This window comes from Prorops nasuta, unplaced genomic scaffold (genome assembly GCF_024137725.1).
Source record: "Prorops nasuta isolate Cenicafe-Biocafe unplaced genomic scaffold, Cenicafe_Pnas_1.2 PNAS00021, whole genome shotgun sequence".
In the NCBI taxonomy this organism is placed as follows: domain Eukaryota; kingdom Metazoa; phylum Arthropoda; class Insecta; order Hymenoptera; family Bethylidae; genus Prorops; species Prorops nasuta.
The window spans coordinates 4,069,388-4,081,424 of record NW_027116818.1 but is presented as its reverse complement, the minus strand read 5'-3'; the positions used below and the strand labels follow the sequence as shown (position 1 = coordinate 4,081,424).

The 12,037-nt window shown below is 44.6% G+C and overlaps 1 protein-coding gene across 5 annotated transcripts in view; it reads left to right on the top strand.

Moving 5' to 3' along the window:
• LOC136780933 (nucleolysin TIAR) overlaps positions 1 to 12,037 on the top strand; it is a 439,848-nt gene that overhangs the window by 134,769 nt on the left and 293,042 nt on the right. The window lies entirely within an intron of this gene.

Sequence of the window (12,037 nt, the reverse complement as noted above, 5' to 3'; positions counted from 1 at the left end):
TTAGCTCGCTTGTGTGCTCGTCTACGTGCCTTCCTCATTTTCTTCGGTCTGCCCGCTCAAACTCTTGTTTTTCCACTTCCATTTCTGACAATACACGCCAACGTGGATATTGCCTCGTGTTACAGCTCCTGAAGGTACTCGCATCGCACGGATATTTGTTTAACGCTAATTGGAAAATGCTTCGACCTTTTTCCTTCCCCTACGTCTTAACCCCCTCCCTTCCCACTTCTCCTCTCCTCTCGTATCCCGCATCCCTTCCAGACAACAAACTCTCCACACTTGTGTATATATATATATATATATACCTATCTCTAAATGTCCGTTTGAGAATTAGAATTCAAGTAACGAACATTCCACCTCCGATCACGACCTCGATTTTAGATCTCTCCTTTCTTTGTGTTTTCCTCGCGAAATGCTAATTTTCCAAAGTCTATACATATAGATATGTGTACATATACTCGTATATAGACTTTTTCCACTGATTGCTTTTACTCGACTGTGACCCTGCTCTCATTCAAAAAACTATATAGATATATACATATATTCGCAGCAGCTCTCGTATCGTTAAATGCAAGTACGGGACACATGACTATCGGTATCGCAGCTATTACAGGCGATATAATATTGTCAGATATGTCGTTAGGGCGAACGAGTAATGTTCGATTATAATTGGCAATTATAGAACCCGATGTAGAGGTTTGCCGCACGCGCAGAATAATACAACGGATCAAACTTTGGTATATTGAAATATTTTGCAGTGATAAAAATCTTTATTGATCTTGCCTAGGTTCGCGCCGATGAATATGCAATTCGACGAATGAATCCTTATTTCAGGCGGGCGAACACTCTGTTTCGCGAAGCAGGCGGAATGTTGCTGAAAAATTGCTGCGTTGTTTTCTGTTTTTGACATAGGATGATTCATGGTTCTCGTGCCATTTGTCTCAATACAGTCTCATTTCCCAAGGTCTCCAGGGACGCCAATCCCAATTGCAAGATGTATCGAGAGCTTCCATGCTGCTATTCTTGATCATCCGCTCTCCTTCTCATCTTAGCTCGAAGCTCGAATCTCGAATCAACAATAAGCATAGCTTCCTATATCTCCTACAGTCATCTTGATTTAGCGTTTAAGGAAGTCGATAAAATTTCACTTTCAGAACCACTTAACCCTCGGAGCAACCCTTCGGATAAATTTGTCTCTCGCGCAAAATGAGAGATCAAATCCTTAAGGTTTCCAGAATAGTCGATTAATGGAGAAGCAAAGACATTACGCCTCGTTCGGAGAGAGAAAGAGGTCGACTCGAGGAGGGTTCGCCATGGGCCACAATAGAGGGCTAAAGAGAAAATAAAAGCGAGGAAGGATCTTGGCGACAAATTCCTCCTTCCACCCCCGCCGATATTAAACAAATCAAATCGTCATTTTCCAGTTAAATTTAACAAGGTTCATTCGTCGGTGCAGCTACAGGCCACGACGCTTCCAAAAGGGGGGGTGGAGTGGCTCCAGTGTCGACGTGTGCGTGCCCGCGAACACTGGGTCCATTTTATCGAATGATTTATTCAGGACATGATCATTAATGGAGGAACATTACTCTCTCGTCAGGAATCAATAGACGCCCGGTTGGAACAAGCCAGGCAGGCAGGCCACTGTGGTGGTGGTTGGCTCGGGATAGAGAAGCGGCGACGCTGCTGGGGGTAATCCGTTCCAGCGAGACGCTCTAATGGAGATCGTGGTTACCAAAGGGAGAAGGAAAATAGTGAAAGGGCTCGCGCGCGCTGCGAGTCTCGCTCCTCCGGGAGAAGGAGAGAGCGTAAATGGCACGCACCCGCGAGCATTCTCCCTGCACACACGAATCACCTCCCCTCCCCTCCCCTCCAACATCACCACGCGTCGACTACACTAAATCATGGAAACAAAACCGAAACAAACCAAAATAAATTGCAAGGGTAATGCATTCAGAGGCTGCAAATGATTATTCCTGATCCGTCGGGTTCAGCCTGCCTGCGGCTTTCCGCAAACCGCTCTGCCGTTCAGTTTCCCCCACCCTCTCTTCGCCTCAAGCTGCCCAGACCAACCATCCACTATACTGTCTTTTCCTACCAACCATTTAATCTCGTCACGCGCCATAATTAGCTCCCTGACGTTGCAAGAAACCTCTCCCATCCCACTCCTCTCATTTTTCCTTACGTCTCCCCATTAATATAACACATATACATTCGACTCTTATTTGCAACACTCTCTCCAGCGAAAGTGCAGTAACACGATACGAACGCTACCGCAGTCGCACACTGTGTACGATTTACACTACTTGCCTGATATTTGCCAGTTATTACTATATACTGCCAGTTATTGAGATTTCGATAACGTACACAGTCCATGTTTAAGTCTACGGGTTTTTGGGACAAGCTTGACTCGCCGAAAGCCAGTTTGCGAAGATTTACGATGGTTGTACCGCTGGGCGTTGTGGACGAGAGATGGAATAGGTAGACGGTATAGCCTCCCTCGGGGCAAAGCCGAGACAACCAGGCGCAGACGGTTAAAGTAGCTGTTTCGAGCGTAGCCATAACGTGGGCTCTAATAGCTCATTTGGCTCCAGGTCGACAACCTTTTCTTACGTAGTTTTTGCTCCCACGAGACAGATTTTTCCACTGCCTCTTCTAATCACCAGTGTCTCATGGAAAGGAAACATTTAGCGCGTCTATCGAACACTCTGGCCTTTTCAAATAAATTCGAGGGTGGTTCCATTCGGAGAAGACAGATTCTTCCACCACGTTCCTATAATCACTGGAGTTTTACTCGGGGAAAAAGAAACTAAGCGTGCCTATATATCGAACCCTCGGAGGAAATTTTTTAAACATATTCGAGTGTTTCGGGAGAAAAAGAAATTCTCTTCTACCGCCTCTATTCCATGATTACCGATGTTTTATGCAGGAAAAATGAAGAGTTTAGCTCACACTCATCGAATGCACTGGATCTTTCAAATATATCCGAGTGTTTGAGGAAAATACGAGAGGGGAGGAAGTTATCTCGTGGCAAGAATGATATAACTGAGTACAGATAACTCGGTGCAAAAGCCGCACGAAGACTGTCGTAATACCACTCTAATGGCTCGTTTGATTCAGAGTCCTGGGCTTTCCACAAGCAACGATCCTTTCAGATGCTTTGCTCCTCTAGCTGTCTTCCCTAACCTTCCTCTTACCACTTTAACCCTGGCTTACCCGCAACAAGGGGCATGCCAGGCTGTCCAAGTATCCGGTGATAAGATACACCTTATAGGAACGATCCGAGTAACCGAACTCCTTTATGGTGACCTTCTCGCTCGTCTAACGTTCAATTTTATCAGCACTCTCAAGAAGCGGATGCGCAATCCCATTTTGCTTTTAATCAAATAAAAACAAGCGCTCTCTCGCTGAAGCAACTCCTGATGCCTTATATAAAACCTAGCTTATATTTGTCCTTGAAAGATGTTTCGGAGGAAGTGGGAGGGAGAGTGGCTAAAGATTAAAAGCCGAGTTAAAAGTTAAAGATTTAATCTGCATCGGTAATTCAGCGGAAGAGAGCTCGCAAATACACCGAGAAACGAATTCACCGATGTTTCCTTCGGGGCTTGCGAAAACTTGAGATTGCGCGATAAAAATCGAAATCTGACGGTAAAATTAATTAGAATTACAGGATGGATTACAGAGGAAAAGATACACGTTGAGAGGCAGAAATGGTATTTTGCTGGACTGACGAGCGTTCTAATACATTGTGATATAACTCTCGTAGCTTTTGGATATATATATTCCATAAATGAATGAGCAAAGGCGAGAGAGGTTAGTTGGATGTTATAGCTAGTTTGGCGTGGAAGAAGCGCAAGTCAGGGTAGGGGGAGGGGGTGTGCAGTGGTAGTGGAAGAGTGATGGAGGTGCGGAGGAAGAAACAGAGGAAGAAGAAGTAGAAAGTGAGAGGAGGAAGGAGGGGGAGATGGTAAATGGTACAAGAGAGGGGATATGAAGTAGAAGAGAAGACAGGGGAATAAGAGGATGGTCCTTAAAAGTTGAAGAAGAGCTGCTCTCGACCGACGGCAGCCAGAGAGGGAGTTGTTATCTAATTTTACTCTCAACGCTTCTTCGATTTATTCGCCAACTTCTCGACGCATTACAATATGCTGCTAACGGAGGCTCGGATCGCTACCCTTCGACTCACCCCATCTTCTCCACCTCCGACACGTTCTCTCTCTCTCTCTCTCTCTCGCTCTCTCTCTCTCTCTCTACATCCATGTTACCCTCTCACTTTTTCCTGGCAATACGCGCGCCACCCTCCCTGTAGAAGCACGCGCTGTGCAAAAACTCCTTCGTGTCCTGCGATCGTTCAGGAACGAGCCTTCCATTCCACTCTCGTAAACGCTCTCCATGTACAACGTTTTCCTTCCAAGTATAAATACACGTTCGAGAATGCTAGCTTTAATTCCGAAATAACGGCGCAATGTGACTCCAAGGAAAACATCATCCAAAAGCATTTCTACAGTCTGCTCTCTTAATGGCTGCATATAACGTGCTTTCTACTACTGTATTCTTAACAAATATACTATACATATATATATATATATATACGTGGAATACCTCGTGGCTGAGCATTGTATCGCGTGTGCCTATGCAACTTAATTACCGACTTCCTTTTACTCTATATATATGTATATGTATATAAAGTATCTCTATAGATATATCGCGGAGAGGAAGGAGCTCTCTTTTTTTAGCGTTACGAGTTCCACGGAAATATCTCAGTTTAATATACTCGAATATTCCGGCGAGCTCCATGGCCAACTTTATACTCAACATTTTCGATCTGGCTGTCTGCACTTTTCCCTCTTCCCGGTAAAACTGGGCGAGCTATTCTTCGCGGAAGAAAACTCGTTCGTGTCTCGTGATCGTTTTGCGAACAAACGTTTCCATCTCACCTTTGCAAACACAACTGTATACTCTCAGGATATAGCCTGCCTAGCTCTGCATATAAATTCCTTCTACCTTAGCGATCATCTGTATACGCATATACATATACATATGTATGTACCATAGAAAGAAATTGTTTCTCCTTCGAGGGTTGCTCGCGCGCGAAGGGAACCTTCGTTAAGCCACCGGGATCATTAATATTCGTCAAAAGGTTAATTAGTCAGCCAATTGTACCGTGCCATCTGTTACTACAGTGTGTGTGTATATATATATATATATATATGTATATAGAAGAATGGACAACTTAAAAACTATAGAAACGCGATAAGTAGCTCGCGAACGTTTCGTGCTTGCTATTCTAGTTAAGTTGCTTTATATACGTCGTAGTTTTCCCCATCGTGCATGGCCTCTTTGCAAATGATTCACTCGGGCCTAACATGCAAACCATAAAGCCTCGTATTCCGTATTATTAGCTTCATCATTAATTTATTTCCTCTTTACCGTTGTTAGAGAAACACACTGCATGGTTTGAAACTATCAGCCTTGCAATAATTGTCGTCGTCGTCGTCGTCGTCGTCGTTGTTGTCATAGTGGTGGTGGTGGTGGTGGTGGTCGTCGTCCCACGAAACGTTAGCATACTTATTTGCCCAGTGACGCATAACTATAAAGTGCACTTGCGTGTATTTCCAACAATAAACATTTTAGCCGCAGTTTCCAGCGAGTGACTCGAATGATCATGACTGTTTATAGAGCTAGCCATCTGGAGAACTTGGCTCTATCCTCCGATGTCTGCGGCGCGGAATGAAAAAGCGAGATGGGGGGGGGGGGGATAGCAGTAAAGGTATATTATATTTATGCTGGTTCGAGACGATGCAGCGCGTAGAGTGTATAGGTATGTACGTACGTACCACGTATACAAGAGGGGCGAAAAATAACGAAGGAGGATCTTATTTAGAAAGCTCCCGCTCACGATCCGTAAGCGATAAAGGAAGCTATATTATCGCATCGTCCTGGGGGCAAGGCACTTTACGTAATTCGATAGTATCGCCGCACCGCGCGCGCGGTGGCATTGGAAAAATTTAGCCGCAAATATGGTTTGGAATTGGTTGGCCAAGCTCGGGACGAGGGTGATGCAGGTGCAGGGAGAGCGGATGCACTCGCGCAGCTATCGCCTTGCATTATTATCAAGCGGCAGTTGAGTTTGCAGGCTCCTCCGCAGGGACCGGAAATCCACCTTCGCGTATCATCCGTAGGGACGCCCGCCCGTGCGATATCGCATCTATTTCGAGAAACAATTTTTAATAATGGAACATGAGCGGAAGAGGAGAATTGATGGGTAAAAATGGCGGGAATATCGAGCGAGCTATCGATGCTATATAGGAGAGAATGGCTCGAGCGATTTGGGAGCTATAAGCTGGAAAACAAGCTACCGGGCGCCCGCGAGGATCAGGGGGGAGAAAGGTATATATATAGTACCTATACATGTACTATGGTACAGAGGAGCAGGAGAAAAGCGGGCGACGAGAGGACAAATGTTTTCCAATCTGTCCGTTCGTATCGCGCCGCACAAAGGTAACGCTCGATGTGTTTACGTGGCCCGCATGTAATTGAGGTTGGATATCGGCGAATCTATTGTCCAATTTCCTTCACTCCCCCCCCCCCCCCCCGCTACCCCCCGCAGCCTCCGGGAAACTCCCAAGACGCGACTGCTTTGTAAACTATTTTAATTATATCTCAGTTACGGACCTTTCTTCCGTCATTAAATGAAGCGTGCTCCCTGTTCGAGGCAGCCGGCTTCTTGCTCTTTTTGTCTTTCACCCTTTACCTCGGCAAGGCGCGTCTCACGACCCAGTCGATTCTGCCATTCTCCAGCGCGCGCGCTCCTTTATTTCAAAGACTCGCCCGCTCGCTGAAAAACTGCAACTTGAAATGTCAAAGGGACAATAAACCGACATTTATTGCTAATTGGACCATCGCCAATATCTTGTTTACCATACTTTCATTTTGCCCCATGAGATATTACGGAATTGTGTATAAAACGATATCTTTTTGATTTAGTTGCGGTATATAGGGGAAGCTATATATAGCCTAATTTGTATAATTGCTTTGATAAGACTAAAACGATGTAATGCTTTATCCTCGTTAGATATTTATAGTTTTTGACGATATGTAACGCGTTGATGTAGTAGTTTAATTGTTTATTTATTAGAAATTGACTGCCGAATTTTTCGAATCACTGACAAAATTTTGAAAATGAATGTATAATTCCTTTCTAGCGTGCTTCTTATAATTGATGATTAATGTTAGAATCTTAAATGATTCCTACATTCTTTTCATTTAAAAATCTTCCTACTTCCTTATCTCCCATAAATTGCTTAGGTGCTCCGTTTACCTTTCTCTCCAAGCACATGCTTGTATGTATATATACATAGAGGGAGGAGAAACAAGTGATGCCGCACAATATCAATTATATATTGTCAATGAGAATGGAATCTGCTCGTAGACATCCCTGATCAAACGTCATACTATATATAGTACTAATGTAATAATTACAGAGTTTACTCAACAAAGGTATGTATCGTCTACAATGCACGCTCGTTGTTAGTACGGTCCAATTAGTGCACACTACCAGTTGTACCGTGTAGCTTTCGTACAACTATCGAAAATTAGTGCGACAGTTGCGCGGAAAAGTTTCTCGGGCCATTTTCCCGGGAAAATCGATCGAATCGTGACAATGGAGGTTGATCGATATTACGGTATGATTCTCAGTGAATTGAATTGCAGGATAATTCTATGGAGGTATGTATATGTGGTTGGGGGGACGTATGTACGACTAGCGGTAGTTTATACTACTTGGAGGAGAAAGTTGGTGTAAAGTTAAGTCGAACGTTGGGTGATGGGAAAAAGAGATGGTTGTGGAATTGAGTGATCCCACTTCCGTGTTGGTTTGATACTAAAGGATGTTACGTATGATCAAAGCAGTGGCGTAGAGTTACGAGCGTTCTATGGGTCTCCCCCCCCCCTCCCCTTCCCCCCCCCCCACTCTCCCCACCAAAAGCAACGAAGCGCCCGTGCCGACGACGTTCTGTCATCGTACGCGCGTACCACCGTCACGCTATTTGCATATTACCGACATACAGACAAGCATTGCAGCGGAGCGAGCGTGCCGGCAACAGGCTATCGAAATACCTCCTCCCGAAGCCAAACCCGCGCACACACGCACGCTACGCTACACACTCGATCCGCTGTACTACTCTCCACTCGGCAAAAGGGGAAATGCCTCCCTCGTGTACTACTATAGTATCTATCTCTGACAAAAATTTCAATACGCTATGCATCCAAAGTCTGGCATGCTGCAGTTTCCCCAATGCTGCTGCTGCACCTAAGAATTTTCCGGAAATAGAGATTTCCAAAGTTTTCCGGTTAAACTTTGCTTAATTATAATAATTTTGACAAATAGTAATCGTACACTCGGCGCATGCCGTAAGAGCATAAAATCTGGCGAATGTATAGAGAAATGTACTACTCTGTGTGTATATATATATATATAGTGTATATATATAGCGAGGGAGGAAAGTTTAGCGGAATTGGACTGTCTCGCGCGTATACTTTCGTGTTCCGTATCGATTTAAAACTTTAACTATCCTTATAATCACATATTGCGAAGTTGGTCGTCGTCGTCGTCGTCGTCGTCGTCGTCGTCGTCGTTTCTGCAGGTTTTCTCTCTGCACTGTCTCATTTTCGCCGGGAACGTGGAAGAAAAGGGGGTTGGTTGGTTGGTTGGTTGGCTGGCTGGTTGGTTGGTTGGGTCGTCTCGCTTGCACTGTCGCTCGCTTTTCTCCGGCGTCAGCCCGAGGCGAGTTTCTGCCGGGGTCGTTGACGAGCTTCGTCCAATCCGGCGCCATCCTTGCCGCGGGCTGTGGCGAGCAGGGGCCGAACTTTCAAAGTTAAAAATTGTTTAAATTGTCGGTTAACTGTTAGCCGCCGGGGCTAATGAAACGTGGAGCCTCGCCTATCAAGCTCCTCCCACTGCTGCAAGAGCCACGCTCACGATCACGATCACCTTCGTCATCCGGAACCCTTTGACCTCGTCTCTCGAAAATAATCGAGACCCTTTCTCAATGGCAGCAAAAAGAAAAAAAAGCAATCCTTCTCTTTTGGAAAAATAAGATTAAGAAAAAAAGCTTATCCTCTATGTACTCTATATAGTTTGATCACGACGTGGCTAATTAAGCCAGACGTGCTAGCGAGTAACCTATATATATAAACGTATGTGTATGTGTGTGGTTGATGCTTATTTTCGTTACTCGCCTGAGAAAATTAGCAACACCGAAGAATCGAGTTTCTTCGAGACTCTCTCTCTCTCTCTCTCTCTCTCTCTCTCTTAACCTATCGTCATTCACGCAAATTTTATTGCCACTCCAGATTTTGTGTTCTTTTATATATATTTCTGTATTCCGCAGGACCGAATGATATGCATTCTAGGTTTTCCGGCTGCTACATTCGACGGTAATACTCGGAGGGGAAATAATGGGTAACTACTGTCTGAATTGAGTTCTATGGTAAATCTGAAGGAGGGGAGTGGGGATCGCGTTGCTATAGCCAAGGCAGAATACGCCTGGAAGAAATAGGGAAATATGTAGGTACATATAGATGGTAGGACGAGGCGCTTTCGGAAATCGAGTCACGGATATCGCGTCGGAGTAACTGGAGCGTCTCTAGGCATCCTGGGATCCAGGATTCGCGGATAATCCTGCTGGCTTCGAACCTGGCGCGATGTTAAACGACGTCGGCTAAGAGAAAGAAAGGGAAAAATAGAGAGGAAAAACATTTATTTTGCTCCCGGACTAACAATGAGATCCATAAAAGTAACAGGATGGTAGAAACGATACGAAAACAACCGGGAAATATATCCAACCAGCCATTTGATAAGAAACCGGATAATCTTACTTACAGCTCCTCTATATGTATTTACCAAAAGTCACTGTAATACATATATATTTATACTATATATAGTATATATATATAATGTGTGTGCTATGCATGATTCAGCAATAAAAAAATTTCTTTCCCATTTTTACATTTCTCCAAAACGGTTTTGAATCACGCTGGTGATATTTAGGAGAGGGTGGATCGAGAGAGCAAAGGCTCGTGCGCATAACGGAGGACTATGCTAGAGAGAGAGAGAGAGAGAGAGAGAGAGCAAAAAAAGAGACTGCCGAGGGCTCGAGCTTCTTGAAAGGGCCGCGCCTAACTTAAACTCGCTGGAAAATTATAATTAAGGTCAAACGAGCGAGTGAGCGACTTCTCTGGTAAGTATAACGACCTACGAAACGAGATGTAAGAGGAAAAACGTGTACAAGTTAAAATGATATAATGATCGCACGGTAAAAGTTAACGTTTAACAGCGTTTTTTATGAAATATTTCTATATATTCATTGCTAAAGGCCTTCCTCCTATAATTCGTCGCTCTTTGTTATTAACGAAAATCGTTAATTTACCATGCAGAAATTTAATACCGAACACATGTTACGCCTCACCCCTCTCGCGAGTTTATAAATCATTCCCGAACCCCTGGAATTTTTAACCCTCTCTTTCTCTCTCTCTCTTTAACCACATTCCATTGCTAGCGTTGGAAATCCAGAGGAGAGAGACGCAAAGATTGCAAGAGCGAGAGAGAGGAGAAAGCAATGGGCGCGCACCATAAAACATGATCCTAAAATTAACCGATTCCTTAATTACTCGTTTCGTTTTTCAAGCACGAATGCCCCAGTCCATTTCCTCCTACCCTAGACATTTTCGGCCCCGAAACCAATCTGCAGCTCATTAACCGTTTCGCGTAGCAAGATTCCAACGTTGCTCCTGAAAAAGAATCGCACCAGAAATATTTCATTAACACATCGAATTAGTTTTCTCGTAATTCGCCTGGTAGAGAGAAGGAAAGAGGGAATGCAAGGGTTGTGCTGTGCTGCGTGCTCGGCTCTGTCTGTTATTTTTCGTAACGTTCGAGTGGTCCATGGATAGTTTTGTGGGTGGATTATGGTCAACGTGGGTGATCGGGTATATTTGTCCAAGGGTTGTCTCGCGCCTCGCTATATATATATATATATATATATATATAACGTACGATGAAAGGGGATAATGTCATGGGGTTATTAGCCGTGCGTCGGAGAAGCGTCATCTCCCTGCAGCTGGGATCGCTCGAGTGTTTAGTCTAGCGTTCCACCACTTCTACCGGCTCTTGTGACAATCCATCCACGCGGAAGCACAAAGACACTCGCACGCAGCGTTAACGCGTACAAGCAACGGTCCTGCGTTCACGGTTCACGTGGAGATAGACGGAACGGACACACGTATGGTATATATATATATATGTCACGGGAACATCAGCGTTCCAGCTCGGCCGACACCGTATATATATATATATATATATAGAGAGAGAGAGAGAGAGAGAGAGAAAAGCTGTTTCGGTCGACGTGGCGCGCACATCAGGAGGAGGTCCCGCGTACGTGTCCGGGATTACGGCGATCAATGCGGTAAACCTTGTTTGTTTTGCGCCGGACCCACCCTCCCCCACCTTCTCCCCGCTACTCGAAATATAAGGCCTTCCGCAATTTCACCAAAGCCAACAAAGATGTTCCACACACTGCACTACCTTAAAATTCTATCTTATCCCCCATCGTCGTCCCAAGGTACGTACGTACACTTTGCGCAGCACGCACTTTTATGAAACTTTCAGTAGTTTACTTTTAAAAAAGTCCGACTTACTTACCGAGCACTGTTATTTTAGCCCGGTATACCGAGTATCGCTTTTCGCATCTCTTCGCTCTCGCTCCCTACTGACTCGCTAAAAGAAATTTAATATCACACTGTACATACAACGTAACGTGAAAAATATTAATAACCCGAGAATGAGTGCTATTAAAAAGGGCTGAAGCTTTTGATGTGCGATATTAGATTGCCAATATTCCCTAAAATATGAGAGAAGTAGTGTAAATAAAAGGCTGTAAAAAGCGGAACTCTCTCTCTCTCTCTCTCTCTCTCTCTCTCTCTTTAGTTTTCTTTCGGCGCAACGACGATAAGGGTAGCGGGTGAGAAAATGAAGGATAGG